At 41.9% G+C, this 19,653-nt stretch overlaps 1 protein-coding gene across 10 annotated transcripts in view; it reads right to left on the bottom strand.

The window, feature by feature from the left end:
• The window catches only part of EPB41L1 (erythrocyte membrane protein band 4.1 like 1), a 123,586-nt gene that overhangs the window by 80,255 nt on the left and 23,678 nt on the right, over positions 1 to 19,653 (bottom strand). For 9 of the 10 annotated variants that reach the window (XM_075845030.1, XM_075845033.1, XM_075845035.1 and 6 more), the window contains exon 2: positions 7,392 to 7,424. The exons of the other annotated variant lie outside the window; for it this stretch is intronic. The gene's annotated coding sequence lies outside the window, so the exon portion shown is untranslated. The remainder of the gene's footprint in view (positions 1 to 7,391; positions 7,425 to 19,653) is intronic. 10 annotated transcript variants of the gene reach the window in all.

Genomic DNA, 19,653 nt, shown 5'->3' with positions numbered 1-19,653 from the left:
GTGTCCATGTTTGACAGTAATTAATGACAGCACCCGGACCAGAGACTGTTAGTTACAGCCAGATCTGGATACTCGATGAAGCAGAAACTCTGCGATCATCGGGGGCGTAAATATACCGCAGCTCTGGAGACTGGCACTTCTAGCTGTTGTATGTTTAAGTTAAGAAGTTGGGAAGGGGTTAAACAGCAGTTTAACCCATTAAACCACGTAGCCATTAACAATCAATATTAATGACCACGCAGTTTTGTGGATAATACCGCTGTTTACCTACAAAATTGTACAGCCAATTAAGTCTATTTAAAAAAACAATGCCCACCACATGTGGTCGTGGTCTGCGGCCACCACCACCACCACACGTGGGATTGTGCTCTGAGGCTAGGGCTACACCTATATTTTTTTCACACTACAAAAAACGCTGTGATATCACTGTCCATAGAAATGCATTGAGTAGCTTGAAATTATCTCCAAAAACTGCTAGCAATTCTTTATTTATTTTTTTTAATCGCTACATGCTGGGATTTTAGAGTGATTTTAAAAAGTAGAAGCTACTTTTTTCCCCCATAGAGCAAAATAAAAATCGCTTCAAAATCTCTTGCAAATCGCTTGGATTTCTATTGGAAAAAGTTTTACTTTAGAAAGTATAGGTGTAACCCTAGTCTAAGGGCACATTCACACATGGCGGAATTGCTGTTGAATTCCGCTGTGGACAGTCCGCAGTGGAATTCTGCTGCAGCCGTTTTTTACATTTCTTTCTATACACTTTTAGGAAAGTTAGTTTAGACGTTGCAGAAAATAACTGTGCGGAAATTAGGCTGCGGTGCATAATTTTCCCTCAGCAGCATGCTCAATATGTTGCGGAGAAGAAGCGGAATTTCACTGCAGATTTCAGCCTTTGCAATGCAAAAACTGAAATCTGTGGCAAGTCCGCTGTGATATCTGAAACGTCTGAATTACCTGTCAAATATGCAAATGTTGGTGCAGATTCATTGCGTAATTGCCCAAAATCTGCACCAACATTTGCAGCGGAAAAATTCCGCCACGTATGAACATTCCTAAGGGTGTATTCAGACGTTGAGGTGTGGTTCTTTCTGTGCAGCCGAAACCCATACGGAAAAAAACACACAGGTTTTACCCCAGATTGGCGCAGTTCCGCAGAAAGCACAGGTAAAACTTATTGAAAATGTAAAACTGTGTGTAATTTTTGCATGCATTTCTCAGCCGCACAGCAAGAACCGCACCTCAACAGTAACGTCTGAATACAACCGAAAACGTGCAAGAGTGATATTAACACTGCACATCGGTCGTAGCACAATAAGTTAATGTGCGGTGCACCATATCGCAATTAGAGATCGATAACAAAAACCATAGGACCAGTAACAAGTAAAAAAATATTTATTTATAATATCGTAAAATTCTGAATAAAAAATGTATAAATAATGTGCAACTATTTCGCAGACCTAACCGAAGCCTGTCCACAAACAACCTAGTGTGACCAATAATTGCAGTTATAATAAGTATCTATTAATCCTAAAAGACTCAAAGGGTATGTGCACACGATGAGAGGCTTTTACGTCTGAAAAGACAGACTGTTTTCAGGAGAAAACAGCTGCCTCGTTTCAGCCGTAAAAGCTCCTCCTCGTATTATGCGAGGCGTCTGTGACCCTCGTAAATCTTGAGCTGCTCTTCATTGACTTCAATGAAGAACGGCTCAAATTACGTTGCAAAGAAGTGTCCTGCATATAATGTATATAAGTGTCCTGCACTTCTTTGCCGAGGCAGTCAATTTACGCGTCGTAGTTTGACAGCTGTCAAACGACGACGCGTAAATTACAGGTCGTCTGCGCAGTACGTCGGCAAACCCATTCAAATGAATGGGCAGATGTTTACCAACGTATTGTAGCCCTATTTTCAGACGTAAAACGAGGCATAATACGCCTCGTTTACGTCTCAAAATAGGTCGTGTGAACCCAGCCTTAAAGTTCAAGTCAAAGTTTTTGAGCCTAGGCAAAGAAAGGTTGCAGAGCGGGCATAGGTATTGTATACATTTAATTCTTCAATGCTCTGAATACGGTGCAGGTGCAAGGGCCAAATAGACACCAGAGCACATATATTGTAGTTTATCCCAGTGTTGTGGTCAAGATCTGTTTACTCACTTTCACACGACGGTATTTTGATCAGTATTTGTAAGCCAAAACCAGAAATGGAAAATAAAAATAAAAAGTATAATGGAAATATTTGCACCTCTTCCGTGTTGTATCCACTTCTGGTTTTGGTTTCCAAATGCTGATGCAAAATCCTGCTATGTGAATGTGGCCTAAGGTTCGGGCCAGCGATCTCTAGGATTGTATAACAATCGCGGAAATATGTGATCGCCGGTGATTCACTATCTGTACGAAATCGTGGGCTTTTTTTTAAAATTTATTTTAAAATGCTCCATGCCAGGATTTGGCCTCAATTTTGAAAATTGACGTTACAAAACTATCCCATAGGACAACATGAATATCGCTGTTGCAACCCTGTAACGCAATTTCGATATGATTTTCGAGTGCGATATCAATGTCACTTCCTGTGTCTACCGTGACAAATAGTGTAGATGTTCAAACTGCCGAGTCTAGCAGTGTCCTGCAGACAAATGGACAATAGTAACCTGGTGTTTCTGCGCCGTAGCAAAATCCTCCTATGTCAAGGCTTTGCTGGAGCGATTTATCGCTGAAGATAAACTGCTGTGAAATCGCAGTGATTTTACTGCGATTTAACTCCAGTACGCACGGGCCTATGTTAGTGAATGGGGCTGTTCAGACGGTCAGTGAATTTCACGCAGCATATGTCCGCTGCGTGAAACTCATGACATTTCCTATATTTGGCCGTGTTTCGCGCAGCACGCACCCATTGAAGTCAATGGGTGCGTGCAAATCGCGCTCACCACACACAAGCACTTCCGGGTGCCGCGTGTGATTCGCACAACAGCAGTAAAATAAATGATTGAAAACAGAAAAGCCCCACGTGCTTTTCTGTTTGTAAACAGAAAACCAGGGTGTCATCATGATGCCAGCTGCGCGAAAATCACGCCACCGCGCACCATATGCTGATGACACACGGACCTTTTGCACACGCAAAACGCGGCGTTTTTTTTGCGCGCGCAAAGCGCACACGCTCATGTGAATAAAGCCTTAGGCTGGGTTTAGGTTGTGTTTTATTCACGTTTTTGTTGCGTTTTTTAAAAACACGTGTTTTATAGGCTTACAGCTTATGGTTTTTTTTAAATGTGTTTTTTTGGCAACATTATAAAAAAATGTAAATACACACACGTCCTGAAATGCACTTTTTTTTTTTCACGTGGCCAAAACCATCCACATACATTTAATAGCGAATTGCCATGGTTTCTGGTCGAACGGCTACAGCTGGTGAAACAAGTTGAAAGAACCCTAATTCACTAGCCAATTTATCTCCAAACCATGCGCCTAATAATGTAATATGTCTGAGCTGTAACAACGCGGGTCACTGCTGTCCTTCCTGTACACTGCTTTACATACTGCATCATTTTTATAACTGTGTATCTGGAACTAAATACCTATTTACATTTTATGATATCTACTGATAGAATAATGGGATACATTGTAAGAAGCAGAAGTATTTGGCAAAAGAACAAAAACAAATATGGAAAATTGCATGTAAAAGCTGTGTGTTTTTTTTACATATGGTAATACTCATGAGTTTTTAAAGGGAAACTGTCCTTGAAAGTCTTAAAAAACAACCAAAAAATTCACTTACCAATTGTAAGAAAAAAACATAAACAAAAATAAAGCATCGCTTGTTTCCTTCCTTTTTTTGTAGCAATAGTAGCGCAGTTAAGAAATGTCACACTACTTCAATTGAAAGGTTTTTAAGTAAAGCTTATTCATTGCATAATGAAAAGATCTTTCCACCCTACATTGTGAAAATGACAAGAAACTGAAACACACTCTCTGCTTGCCGTCAGTGAATGGCAGCTTTCTCGTTAACATCCAGCGGCTGTCCTAATCATGTCCAATTGACACATGTGCAGGGCTCACTAAACAAGCAAGCTCTGACACAAGGGTATGTTCACACACAAACTCAAAAACGTCTGAAAATACAGAAAGGGAAAACAGCCCCTGATTTTCAGACGTTTTTTAAGCCACTCACGTTTTTCGCTGTGTTTTTTACGGCCACGATTTTGCCAGATATACCGGCAAAATTGTGTGCACATTCACCACCCCATGTGGGCATGGTTTTGGTCGCATACACAGGTCGCTATGTGGGATCGTTCCCCTAGGGTGTATTTAGATGTTGCAGTTGAGGTGTGATTCTTGCTGCGCGGCTGAGGACCTCATGACAAAAGACGTGCGGTTTTAGCAGGAATTTTCATGTTATTGCAGTTTTAATAAGTTTCACCTGTGCTAGCTACAGCACTACACCAATCTCAAATACGCTGCAAGAGCCTGCACCTACACAGCAATTTCTGAATACACCCTAAGGCCTCATGCACACGACCGTAGCCATGTGCACGGCCGTGATTTTGCGGAGTGTCAACCCGGAGCCGCCCGCAAATCACGGGCCGTACACATGGCCGCGCCCATTATTTCCTATGAGCCTGGGCCACGCAAGGACCATGGAAACCACGGTCGTGTGCATGGGCCCATAGAAATGAATGGGGCCGCAATTTTCCCGTGGATTTTCAGGGGAATTCCGGCCACAAAAGCACGTTCGTGTGCATGGGGCCTAAGGCCTTATTAACAGTGCGGATTTGGTACCGTTTTTTTTAATGTCGATTTTGTAGCCCCAACCAGGAGTGGATCATAAAGGGAGAAGAAGTGTATGGGAAAGATTCTACTTCTATTTTTTAAATCCACTCCTGGTTGGGGCTTCAAAAACTGAGCCAAAACTGCATTGTGGGAATATAACCTTACACATGTGCATGTTTTGATTACGTTTCGTTCTGTATTTTTTATGAAGTTTTTTAAACCAAATTTAGGAGTGGATTCTAATAGGAGGTGAAGTAGTATCTGTTCTTTATACTTTCGATGCCTTTATAAACCACACATGGTTTTGGCTTCAAAAACGGCATAAAAAAAACCTGATCAAAAACTGCACATGTGAATACACCCTCGATCTGTGCAGCTGACTCAATTGCAATTGATCAGGTCATGGCTTTATGGTAACTTCACATGTGCCGAATGGCATAGTCTTTTTACCGTGTGGCCAATTATCCCTCCGCAAAACCATGTGGGTTTTACAGTGAATTGCCGTGGCTTTTACTATGAGAAACATGCTATCTAGATGCTTATTAGGAAAGTTGTATACATGCAAAGGTATGGAAAGCTGTATAATGACAAGTATCATCCCTTTGCATTACCCATACGTTTCTCTTGCGGTAATAAAGTAACTGCTACAATATCAGGGTATGTTCACACGCTTAACCAAAAACTTCTGAAAATACGTAGCTGTTTCCAAGGGAAAACGGCTCCTGATTTTCAGAAGTTTTTTTAAGCCACTCGCGTGTTTTCAATAGAGTCTATGAAAAACGGCTCCAAAAACGTCCCAAGAAGTGACCTGCACTTCTTTTTTGTGGCCGTTTTTTTACGTGCCCGTTTTTTAAAATGGCCGCGTAAAAAAACTGCCCGTCGGAACAGAACGCCGTTTTTCCCATTGAAATCAATGGGCATATGTTTGGAGGCGTTCTTTTCCCGATTTTTCGGCCGTTTACGGCCCGAAAAACGGCTCCAAAATAAGCCATGTGAACATACCCTTAGGGTATATGTTCACATGGCTTATTTTCAGACGTATTTTGGAGCATAAAACTCTTGTATTACGCTCCAAAATACATTTGAAATACGCCTGCAAACAGTTTCCCATTAGGCTATGTTCACACACTTAACCAAATACGGCTGAAAATACGGAGCTTTTTTCAAGGGAAAACAGCTCTTGATTTTCAGCAACTAGCGTTTTTTGAACTTCTTTTTACGGGGCATCTTTTTACGGGGCATCTTTTTGAAAATAACGCCCTATCAGAACGCCGTATTTCCCATTGAAATCAATGGGCAGATGTTTGTAGGCGTACTGCTTCCGATTTTTCAGCCGTTTTTCGGGACATTTACCGCCCGAAAAACGGCTGAAAATAGCCCGTGTGAACATACCCTAAATTTCAATCGGAAAAACACTGTGTAGTTCATATGAGGCAAATTTTCACGCTGCTGAGTTAAAAATACGCCTCGTAAACAGAAGTGGCAAGTCAATTATTGAGGAGTTTTTGGATCTGGTTTTCTTTTGACGCTACAAAAAAACGCTTACGAAAACACGCCTCAAAATACTCTTGCAAACACCATGAACGCTTTGAAAATCAGTTCCAAAAACGCCTAGATTCAGAGGCTTTCTCTTGAAATCAGCCTCATATTCTTCTGCCTCAAATGTATGCCGTGTGAACATAGACCTATGCAATTCAATGGGGCTATTCAGACATGCGTGATTTTTCATGCAGTGTGTTTCCGTTGCGTAAAGCTCACTGCATGTCCCATTCTTGTGCGTTTTTTGCGGCTCACGCACCCATTGAAGTCAATGGGTGCGTGAAAATCAAGCACAGCACACGGGCGCACATCCGTGTGCTGTCTGTGATTCACGCACCAGTTCCTTGAAATGCAGAGAAAAAAAATAAAAAAATAAAGAAATGTGCACCAACACGGACATCAACAACTGATGGCACACGGAAACTGCAACGCATGAAAAAGTATCCTATTTTTGCGGACGCAAAACGAAAATGCTCGTGGGAATCTAGCCTTAGAATCAGTGCTCTAGACTTAGAGGTCAGCGCTGTTTGTAACAGATCACTTAGCATACATTTAGAAATATAAATCTAATGTGTTTCAGTCAGGTTATAACAACCATTATGTCTAAGGCCCAGTTCACACAGTTATTTTGGCGCTGTTTTTTACGCGGAAACCCCGCCACAAAACGGCCAAAATTGCCTCCCATTGCTTTTTTCCGAGGGTGGGAAAAAACACTTGGGGGGAAAGAAAAGCAACATGCTCTTTCATCCCGCGGTTCCATCTCTGACCTCCCATTGAAATCGATGGGAGGCAGAGAATGCGGCCGAAAAACGTCACAAAAAAGGCGGCAAAGAAAGTGCAGGCAGGTCAAATTCCTGAAGGAATTTTGTGGCAGATTTTTCTGCCTGCATAAAAAATTTAAAGTTAAAAAAATAAATAAAACTGTGACATCAAGTCCAAAAGAAGACCGGGATTAAGGGATCATATAAAGCATTGGGGAGGGGGTATTAAGCAGATGTTATGTCATTGGTTACATTGAAATTAATTTTATAGTTTGACTACAGAAGACACCCGGAAATGTCAATGTAAATGCTGTTGCATAGTACTTACAGCTCCCGTACGCCACAGGGCTCTTCTCAGGGGCTGCAGGAAAACAACAAGAAATCATTAGCTACCGGTTAACATTCCTCTGATAATGTAAAGCACTGGTCTGCACAAGAACTGCCATACCATTACAGACAGGTAATGACTTCACAGGTGGTTCAATATTAGGTGGCAAATCATAATGTGGGTGAATTGGACCCTTGGCAGTGAAGGGGTGAGTCCTACCAATAGACACAAGCCAGTGGGAGTGTACAGGAACTAGAAAGTGATCCTCAAACAGGTTCTGGAGGGCGGCGCTGCAGACAGTAAGAAATCAGCACCACCTGCACTTGCCGAAATATTACCTGTGGAACAACCCCACCCCCCGGAGCGACCTTCACATACCTGTGACACACACACAGCCTCACATCAATACTTCACCTTCATTAACTGGCCTCACAATGTAACATAACATAACCAGGTCACAATACAACTACTGGATCCAAATAGAGTACTGTGGTAAAGTCCTTCCTTAAATGTCAAAAAAGAAAACTCTGCAAATAATAATAATAATAATGTGGAACTGACTCACTGGACGCTTGTTTTTGAGGAAACCACTCCCAGGCATCTCGTGACTGATCTGGTGCAATGAATAAAGGCAGAATATATGATATACACTTTAATAACTTACTAACTGCCTATGGAACATAAAGGGGTTGTCTTTTTTTGTTAGAAGGGTGCCCTGACATCAAGCTGTGATCACAAGGTGTCCGGCTTCTGGGACTCTTTGCAGCGCCAGGAAAATGAACATGTAAAGGATCTGCCAGGCACAACTTCTGTGTATACGCCCATAGGTAATCAGTCTGCACCTGAGTCTATGTCTCTGAGACTGACTCCATCTTCCACCACTCAGGATGGCAGGCTTAGGAGTGGGAGAACCTATCGCAGCCTGGCCAGACGGAGCTAGCTCCCGCCCTCTGTCTATTTATACCTGCCTTTCCTGTTCCTCCTTTGCTTGTGATTCTTCTCGTGTAGTTTCCTGGCCCAGCTACAGCTTCTAATTATTTGATCCTGCTCCATACTGACCCTGGCTTACTGACTACTCTCCTGCTCTGCGTTTGGTACCTCGTGCTCTCCTGGTTTGACTCGGCTCGTTCACCACTCTTGTTGCTCACGGTGTTCCCTTGCTTTGTGTTCCCTTGTCTGTTTGTCTCGTGCACTTACTGAGCGTAGGGACCACCGCCCAGTTGTACCCCGTCGCCTAGGGCGGGTCGTTGCAAGTAGGCAGGGACAGAGTGGCGGGTAGATTAGGGCTCACTTGTCCATTTCCCTACCCCCATCATTACAGAACACAGGGGAAATTAAGCAGTGCATGGTTCTGAATGAAATCAATGGCAGTCCATGGAAGGCATGGATGTGTTGGGTCGTCCAGAACATGTAGCGCTCTTTGTAGAGACACTCTCTGCTCTGGCTAAAAGATGAGGGTCCTGAATAGACTATTAAGTCAGGATTCCCTAATACAACAAATGAAAATGGGTTTTCTAATCCAAAACCATTCAAAGTGAAGCCCCACCTTTGGAGATATAGGGCATTGCATTATTTATCAATTTCCCAAAAACTAAAGCACCATCATATTCCATCATGTTGTACACAGAATCCACTCTCACCAGTCCTTGCCGCCAGTTAGGCTTACAATCTATTTACCTTAACACATACACTAGGCTGCATTTCATAGAATATCATCAGGTTTTTGAAGCAGAAGTATAGAAGAGTTCCTACAGGAAACCAACACATTCCCAGGGAGAACATTCATACATGTAGTTGCAATGGTCAGATTAAACTCAGGACCTCAGTGCTGAAAGACTATTGTGATAATAGGGCAGGACATATACTGCAGCTTGTATCCCACCTATGGCACAAAAGGTACAGGTAAGACATCCTGTGTCTGCTGTCAGGCTTTAGGGAATCACAGGCTGCCATGCTCGATTATCGGAAAGTGTTCCACTCCTAAATGGAGCGATTCTGATAATTATGTATATTGATGAATGTGCAATTCCTTTTACACCGGCCCATTTTGACAGGTACAACGAGCGCCGATCAACGAGGCAGCTCGTTTACTCCTCACGAGGAGCTATGTATGGGGACAAGCGCTCCTTACTACAATCGCTCGTCCACATACGTTTCTATCATGTCGGCAGCACGTCTCCCTGTTGTGCTGCCGACAACGATAATATTTTCGCCATTTAAAACGATACAATCAGCCGATGAACAAATGTTTTCTTGTTCATCAGCCGATTGTTGCCCTGTTTACACAGGGCAATTATGAGGAACGGGCGTTCTGTGAATTGCATTGGACTCCATGTGTACGGAGATACAAACACTGCTGCTATGGGTATAATACCTAATACCTCTATACATATGAAATCTGAGGGTGCATGTCACAACGTTTCTGTCAGATAAGTATGGTATCTGGCAGAAAAATCCCGTTTAAGAATCCGAGGCATATGGCTCATGCACCTCTATGGCAGTCATATTACAAAACGGAGCCATAATACTGCCGTGTGCAAGAGCCCTAAGGCATCAATCACATGCCAAATCCTTTATGGTGCCTCCATACTTCACTGTATTGGGGAGATATTCCCTAGAATTATTACTTGTAGGAGAGAACGCTTTTGTAGTATGACATCTGATGCTACTGTATGAAGTCAGAGGCCTCTTGAGCTACAATATGGTCCTCTACACTTATTTGGGTGGCGTTTTACAACTTTGTACAAAGAAGCCGTAATATAGCCGTGTGAATAATGCTTTAAATGGGTTGGCTCACGACAGACATTAGTGGCATATGACTAGGTTAACGCTAATGTTCGTTATGGCCATCCATGCGAGCATGGACAGGAGTCACAGTGGTGAGTCTGTGGTTAGCCACACCCTTTAATCTCACTTTGTCCTACAAATGCAAGTTTTGCAGCCAATTAAATATTATAAAAAAGCACCCGCAGTCGTGTTTTATTTTTGCATTCAGTATTTTTTATCGGTGAATGGACATGTAAATTTTTAATGCTATTGGCCTAATTAACTCTTGGATGACCGAACAGTTGTTCATCCCATGCCAGTTTTTCATCACGATTGCCAGCTTTACTTTCCTTTGACACATAATACCTTAAACATGGTAACTTTTCAATTAAAAAGATAAAAACTTATTTTAGCCACAGTCATTGTTTTTCTTACTGCTGCATAGATGTTGACCTTGTCGCTGGAAGTCCACTTTCCTAGTAGAGAAACACAGTGTGTGTGGGGGGGTGGGGGGGGTGGGGGGGGGGGGAGTTCAGCGTTTCATATGCCAGTCTTATTAGGAAACAAACGGGAGTGAGATGCAACAAATTTGTTGCATCTTTGGCTGTCCATGCGCCACCGAGTTAAACCCTGAATCCTAACTGACGTAGATTTCTGCTATAATTGACACCAGGTTCTCGCCCTGCGCCTTCTTTTAAGATCCGCTCACTTTTTAAATAGTGCAAAGACCGTTGGAAAAGGATCAAGAGTCGCAATTTGAGCAAATTTTGAGCCGTTTATGACTTTTGTACGCGAGACTCACTCCCCTCAGTCGGACAATAAAAACTAGTCTGTCTAGTGGTGATAATTTTACAGAACAGAAATATTGAGCAGCAGGATATGACCTTGACTTGGTTTGATGATTGTCTAGCTAGAAAGCTAAAAAGAGGATTCCAATGGAAAGCAATATAAATATGCGCAACCAAGACAATTGCACAAATTGAACGGACTGATGGCACCAACACCTAACTATATTTTCCTTTAGTAAATTGGGAATAATTAAATATCTGCAGTTTAACTATTTAACACAGTTCTATTTTGACAAGGCTAACCTAAGGGTATTAAAGATATCTATGTCTAAACGTGTTTTACTTAACAAATGCCAAGCTACCTTGTGCAGTAACGTATTAAAGAGAAATTGTACGAATTCACACATACCTTCACCATTAATGTTCTCTTTAATACGTTACTGTAAAGGTCATAACAACATATCAACTCTACCAGTCGGCAACACTGATTTATTAGCCAGGATAATAATATAAAATAGGTATATGCTGATGATGAGACTATATGACTTGGCATTATATGACTGTACGCAAAGCTTGATTTGCTACGCCAACCCCTACATCATAGTACATAAATACTGCCAACAACTGTAGCCTGTGTCCGCTATCCAAAAGACGGGTATAGGACTTGTGTGTTTTGTTAGGCCTAATGCACACGTCCGTCCGGACAGACCGCAGAGTGTCATCCGTATTTGCGGACCGTGCTCACAATAATAAGTATAGGAGCACGTTCCTTAAAGGCGAAAAATAGGACATGTTCTATTTTTTGCGGCTCATTTCTACAGCCCGGACACACACACCCGTAAATATACGGGAAGATGTTCGTGGCCGATATAAATTAATGTGTCAGTATTTTATACGCAATTATGGATCCGTAATGGCGCATAAGAACTACGGTCCTGTGCATGTGCATGTGCCTTCGAATTGCCCATACATTCCCATGACCAGTACAGAGACACATTAACGTAGTAAGAAGGAGAACACTGCCACCCCAAAGTTGTTATTATACAGTAGGTTGCTATGACGTTTATGACACAAATCCAGGTCTGGAGCCTTGACTTGTCAGTCTGGGAAGATTAAGGGTTGAAGAATAACTTCAGTCAAACTTGAAAATCACACAGGGATACTGGAAGCAGAGATTCAGGATGCTCTTTCACAGGGCCCTGAAGAGCTGCTTTACTTGTCCCTGCGACTTCAGAATTGACAAGGAGCAAGCAAGTTGATCACTGTTGAGCCTCTAATATTTTAGGGAGTTCAATTCTCACATGACCACTTTGTTTTCTCAATGCCAGTTCTACAGGCTCAGGGTCACCTAAACCGGCTCTCCAGAGCAAGTTCCCAGAAGTACAGCCAGACTCTCTAGCTTTTTGGTGACAATAAAAGATTTGGAAAGAAAACCATTTTATTACACTGCTGAGTTTGATAGACAGCTGGTATGCTACAGTCCTGTGTTAGGCCATTATTGCACACAACTATCAGCTTTGTAAGGCTCTGTTCACATCAGCGTCAGAGCCGATCCAAAATTCCGTAACTTTTTTCCCAGTTAAACAACAGACATCATGACGGGAACCCTGAAAGAACCGATTAAAGTCAATGGGTTCCGTCGGGCGCCATTGGTATCCGTCATGCAACTGGAGTCCAGTACTCCTGGTTTTCTTGTTGTTCTGCTCCTATGACGGAGCAGGACAACGGAAAACCTTAACGCAGGTATGAACCCAGCCTAAAACATATTTTTAGTGAGCACACAGATATAAGAGTGTGTGTTTGTGTGTGTGTGTGTGTGTGTGTGTGTGTGTGTGTGATATTGTAGTGTTAGCCTGGGGTTACCCACCATCTATACAGAACATGCACTGTACCCCATAGTCCTTGTTGTTATTGCACACACAGAACATGTCATTAGTCAGGTCTAATACGTTTTTTCAACTCCTAGAAATATACCCTAGTGGCAATGGATAAGCTCCAATGTCAGCTCCAAATGTGGTTGTCTTCTGAATGACCAAAGCAATATACACTAGCCTCTTGGCAAGAAGTGCTGTAATACTATGCTGCCAATCAGAGAATGTTCCCACACATCGCTGTGCTTTTATAGCGCTGACATTGCATGTGCCCAGAAGTTGTGCCCATGATATCAGGAGTACGAGTGTGGCGGCCAATCATAACTCTCCATTCCACAGTGGTGGTAAAGCAAAAGGATTCCCTACGACATTCTCTTTGCCCATACAGTGTATGGAAAGAGAGTCAAGGGTCCGATAAAGTATCCTAAGGCTGTCTTTTAGTATTGCCAGTTGCTAGGGCATACTTATGGATGTCTCTTTAACTATACACAGAGTAATATTATAGCATATACACTGTTCAGCCATAACATTAAAACCACTGACCGGTAAAATCAATAACATTATCTTGTTACAATTGCACCTCTCAAGAGGTGGGATATTGTAGGCAGTAAGTGGACAGTCAGTTCTTGAAGTTGATGTGTTGGAAGCAGCAATAATCGGCAAGTGTTAGGATCTGAGCGACTTTGACAAGGGCCAAATTGTGATGACTAGATGACTGGGTCGGAGCATCTCCAAAACGGCAGGTCTTATAAGATCTTCTCAGTATGTAGAGGTTAGTATCTACCAAAAGTGGTCCAAGGAAGAACAAATGGTGAACCAGCGACAGGGTCATGAGCGCCCAATGCTTATTGTTGCACGTGGAGATCCGATCCCACAGAAGAGCTGCTATAGAACAAATTGCTGAAAAAGTTATTGCTGACTATGATAGAAAGGTGTCCGAACACATGGAGCACTGCTGCTGTCTGCGTTCGGGGCAGTTATCTTTTTACATCATGTAGATGTGTGTGCATTGCCTACCTGAGTAAAAGATGGCCCCAGGATGCACTATGGGTAGAAGGCAAGTCGGCGGAAGCAGCGTGATGCTTTGGGCAATGTTCTTCTGGGAAAACTTGGGTCCTGGCAGAGGCATAACTTGAAGCTCCTGGGCCCCAAAGCAAAATTTGTTACAGGGCCCCCACCGACCTTGTTCCATTTATAATACTAGTGTCTTCTTATGTGAAAAATGGGACGTTGGGCCCCCTCAGGCACCAGAGCCCAGGTGTGATTGCTAGCTGTGAACCCCATACAGCTACACCACTGGATCCTGGCATTCATGTGAATGTCAGGGTATGTTCACACGGCAGCGTCCATAACGGCTGAAATTACGGGGCTGTTTTGTGGAGAAATCAGCTCCGTAATTTCAGCCGTCATGGCATGTTGAGGCGCTATTTCGCTGCGTCCATTACGGACGTAAATGGAGCTGTTTTTCCATGGAGTCAATGGAAAACTGCTCCATTTACGTCTGAAGAAGTGACAGGCACTTCTTTGACGCGGGCGTCTATTTACGTGCCGTCTTTTGACAGCGACTATTTTGATCACACTAGAAAAAATGTCAGAAATGATATTTATATAGCATAGGCACCACAAAATGATGGTGCACCTTCGTTTCCGGTCTTTTACTACTTGCCTACTTTAGAATTCTGTCTTTGGCAGTTTTCTACATATGCTTCAGTGTGTACATCTTTGTGAATCTGAATCGATAGAGGAAAACATCAGCAACTGCGGTTTTGATGATGTTTGCAAGTCTTACATGGGTATCTTTGCCAAAAGTACTTATGATGACAATACTTTAAAGTACTGTGAATAGCAAACACCGAGTTGCTTACATTATGAACATGAAATGAATACGACAATTTTTTTACAACATTTTTAAGTGCCATGGTCATGAGATAGAGACATGTTTAACTATGGCATCTTTAAGATGCCCAAAACGGGTTAAATAGAACATGCTTAGAACTCCCCCTATACAACGGCAAAACGTTTTGGTTTTTTTTTCGTTTTGGAGCCTGAAATCTGGGACGGTTTTCTAGCTGAAAAGGACATTAAGAGCTGCTGTCTGTCAGTAATCTGATCTCAGCCAATCAGCATTATTGGGAGTGTACTCAGCAATGCTGATTGGCTGTAAGCAACTGACACACAGCTCCACCCCCATGGACATGTCAGCTAGATACCAGGCACAGTATACGGCGCTCAAACTGTTTTTGGGAGAACTATAGTTAGAGTTCTCAGTTTAAATTAGTTTAACCCTTTATCGGTGCCCTCCTTTAAATTGCCTCAGTTTCATTACAGTGGCACTTTAAGGTTGTAATGACACATGTAGTTTTCTGATACAGATTTTGTGCCAAAGCTAAGAGTGGATCAAAAAAGAAGGAAAAGTATAAAGAAAGATTGATATGTCTCTTCTCGTTTGTATCCACTTCTGTGTTTGGCTCAAAAGACTGCTTCAAAGACTGCCACGAAAGCTGCGTTTTTGATGCAATTGTTTGAGCCAAAGTCGGGAGTGTGAATACTAAAGAAATAAAAAATATATATATATCTCCTCTCTTTTGTATATAATCTTGACTTTAGCTTAAAAAATTGCATAAAAAACTGCCTCAAAACTGAATGTGTGAAACCAGCCTGAGGTCAGAACCACACATATAGATTTTGGTTCAGTTTTTTGTTCAGTTTTCTGAGCCAAAGAAAGAAGTGGATCCAAAAAGAAGGAATTGATGCTTCACCTTCCTTTCGTGTCCACTCCTGTGTTTGTTTAAAGAAAAACTGAGCCAAAAACTGGAGTTTACAGGGGTTATATAAATAAAGTTAATTACGGGGCTAAAAGTTTTCAATATATCATCTGCATCCGTTTTTTAGTGCTCATTGTTTACAGCCTGGGCGTCCAGGACAGGGCATGCGAATATAAGGTTATTATCAGAAATACAGTGTGAGCCGATAATAACATGCAAGGAGTTTCAGATTCTCCACGGTAGCCCAGCAGATTCATCAGCAGACAAAGTGAACATAAAATATTTTCAATTTGATACACAAAGGCAGAATAATTTCCTTATTTAGCTCTATAAAGTATTCATAGGAATACACTAGCACTGTTATGGGGGCACTTGCCATTATTAGCGAGGCACCATAGGGGTATGGTCATTATTTAGGGACAAAGCCGTTTTTAAAAGTTGGTAACTAATATGTTTCTCCCACTTTCCAAAAGCTTATTGATTGGAATGGATGCTAAAATATATACCATGCCCTATCCAATAGAAAAAGAGAGAAAGTAAGTAGGAAGGTACGCTGCTGTGCAGGGGACTGCTGTGATAGGTCAAGGTAACAGTTTATGCGCTGATGACCACATAAGTACCTGCCCCTGAGGTCCCCATTATCACAAAATGTACAGCTTTACAAAATCTAATGGCGCTATATAAATTATGGAAAATAAATAATATATTATAATTATTTACCAGTCTGTCAGGGAAAATCATCATAACATTGCATCATCCACTCCTGAAAAGGCTTTACTGAGCAATATTAATAAAGAATTTATTTACTGAGCAATATTAATAAAGAATTTATTTACTGAGAAATATATTAATAAAGAATTTATTTACTGAGCTCTAGTAATAAAGAATTTCACATGAATACTCGTATAATAAGTCTGTTTTGTTCTGTTGGAATGTAATACGCATGTCATGGACAGCAGAATGGTTCACTAGTAGGTCACTGTCCCTAAGAACATAGGTACTAAATATGAAACCTCTGACAACTCTTTACAAACAGGCCTCATATCTGAATATTCGCACAGGCAAAATAATGTTCCTTGTCTGGACAGGGGGTAGACTTATATATTTCGTCTACTGTACAAACATTGAGAAATCCACAGGATATCACAAAGACAACCCCTTTTTAAATAGAAGCCGGCCCACTGATCGGCTGATCTCAGCAGGTCAGGCTTTTCTAGCCTCCGTCGATCAGCCGATATAATTGGATGAAGCCACATCTGGCCTTACATGTAGCGTTGCAGAGACAGGCTGAGCCTACATGAGTGGGAGACACTCTTACAGACTACCCCTCTATGACGTTCATTTTCCCTAACGGCATGTAGGCAGGGGTCGTCTAGATGGCACAATCACTATAACCCTTTATACTCCTAGGGCGCTCTGTCCTCTTCTAGCAAGAAGAAACAGACTTTAACCCCTTACAGTCCAAGCCTTTCTTTATTTATTTTTTTGTTTTACACTCCCCGCCTTCTATGAGCCATAACATTTTTATTTTTCCGACAATGGAGAGGTGTGGAGGCTTATTTTTTTGCGAGAGGAGCTGTAGTTTTTATCAGCACCATTTAAAGTACCATATAATGTACTGGGAGACTGAAAAAAATTCTATGTGGGGTGGAATTGGAAAAAACGGTGAGGGGGGATTTATTTTTATGTCTTTCACCGTGCAGTAAAAACGACAAACCAGATTTCTATAGGTTTTTTATTGTTTTATTCCTTTTACAAAGAAAAAACTATTTGTTAGACAAAAAAATACAGTATATATTTTTCTTTCCATATTCTGAAAGCCATAACTTTTTTTTTCTTTATCGTCGATTAAGTGACGTGAGGGATTATTTTTTTGTGGCATGAGCTGTGGTTTTTATTGGTACCATTTTTTAGTACATACGACTTTTTGATCACTTTTTCGAAAAAAAATATGTCACCGCTAAGTTGCCCAAAAACAGCGATTCTTGCGTTTTATATTTTTTCTATTTAGGGCGTTCACCGAGCACATAAAAGAATGTTATATTGTAATAATTCGGACTTTTACAGACCAATTTTGTTTATTTTATTTTTTTTACATTACTTCAGAGGAAAAATTAGAAAAGGTTGTTTTTTTTACTTTTAATTTAAAAAAAATAATTCACTACTAAAAACTTTGTCTTTTTTTTACAGAATCTATTAGTTTCCCTAGGGTACTTGAACCAGCGATCGTTGGATCGCTGGTACAAGTCATTTTTAGCAGCTTCTCTTAGGCCCCATGCACATGACTTTAAAAATCGTCCATAAGTGCGGACCGCAATTATGGTCTGCAGCTATGGACGCATTCACTTCTATTGTTCACGGACACCGTCCCGTTTATTTATGGGAAGGTGTCTGGGCCGTAGACGTGTACCGCAAAAGATAGGACATGTCCTATCTTTTGCTTTTTACGGTCCGAACTCCCATACTTTGTGTGGGAGCACGGGCCGAAAATGCGGGCGACTGTCTGCGGCCGGCCATGCCCGCAATCGTAGCCGTGATTACAGGCATGGCCGTGTGCATGGGGCCTTAAGCCCTGGCCGTTAGTTCTGGGTGCCAGCTGTAATACTCAGCTGACACCCGCAGCGTATAAAGCGCGTGAGTGCGCTCCATACTTCTCCCTCTGCGCCATGACGTGCACGTGTAAACCTTTGAAAGGCAAAACATTTTTTTTTAATAATAAGGTGCATCAGTGTGGTTTGTGTAGCTTTGTAAATACTTTTTATTAAAAAAAAAAATTCATTTTTTTTGTTACGGCTGCTCTGTATACAGAGCAGCTGTATCTACCGCTATTCACTGTATCCTGCGGACCTAACGGCTTCAGTGACAGCGGGTCATGCAGGATTTACCTGTAATCTGTTACATCTAAGTTATGAACCCGCTGTCACTGAACCCGTCAGGTCTTCAGGACTGACAGATTCAGTGAATAACGTTACATACAGCTGCTCTTTATAGAGAATACAGAGCAGCTGTATCTAAAATAGTCAAAATAATTTTTAATAACAAATATTTACAAAGTTACACAATACACACTGATACACCTTTTTATAAAAATAAAAAAAATGTTTTTGCCTTAAAAAGGTTTACATAACCATTATGCAGCTGCCTTTAGCAACTCCACTCTCCTGTGCCAATGGTGCTGCTTCTTGCTACTTTCTAGCTACTGGTGCAGGCAAGAAAGACCAAGGGGCCTTATTCAGTCCTCTATGACCAGGCAGAGTGCGGAGTATACAGGAGTTCTCCAGCTTGTCAATAACCTGGGGAAGGCGCTGCACCCTATCCAGCTGTCTGGTGTTGGTGCCAAAGTCACATAGAACAAAAATGCCGGCTGCATATGGGCCCGGGCTGCCAGTTGGATATCACTATGTATGCCAGACCGATAAAAGCTATAAGTTAATTAGTTACAGTTCATTTTACAACCCAATGTAATTCACACAGTATTGTAAACGTAGCAGTGCTGAGTTTGTCCATGGCACAAGGTGTTACCATTACATGTTTACAGGAGTGCAGGTAAACCTATTATTCACCACTGTGCAGAGACGAAATGACAACTTCAGCTCTACTCCATCTGCATATAACAGATGATAGTGATCTCTGATGATATATGCTGTGTCAATGGCAGGCAAACATCAGTGCAGACTGCTCTAATAGGAGGTTACTGACCGAGAGAACACCCAATCTTTACCGGCTGTAATTCTGACCAATGGAGGCCTGCATATTATACGGTGACAGTGTTCTGCGTGCAACATAGAGGCCCACCCTGTTGTGTATCATACATACAAATAGTGCTCTGCTTATAATACAGGGGCACGTGCTGTTCCGTGAAGAATACAGATAAATGCACAAATCCATGTATTCAGGTGTACACACTGCTGTGCAGGGACGGGCACAGACAGATGAGGGACCCTGTGTGAGAACAGTATATGGGCCCCTTGCCCTGTAATATCTCATCATATATCACCCCCTTACGTCTCTCTAAGGCCCTGTTCACACTGAGGTTTTGTTGCGTGTTTTTTGGTCATGAAAACCGCTTCGG

This window comes from Rhinoderma darwinii, chromosome 13 (assembly GCF_050947455.1).
Source record: "Rhinoderma darwinii isolate aRhiDar2 chromosome 13, aRhiDar2.hap1, whole genome shotgun sequence".
NCBI classification, from domain to species: Eukaryota; Metazoa; Chordata; class Amphibia; order Anura; family Rhinodermatidae; genus Rhinoderma; species Rhinoderma darwinii.
Note: the sequence above shows the minus strand (reverse complement) of the source record. Positions and strands in the feature narration are given on the sequence as shown.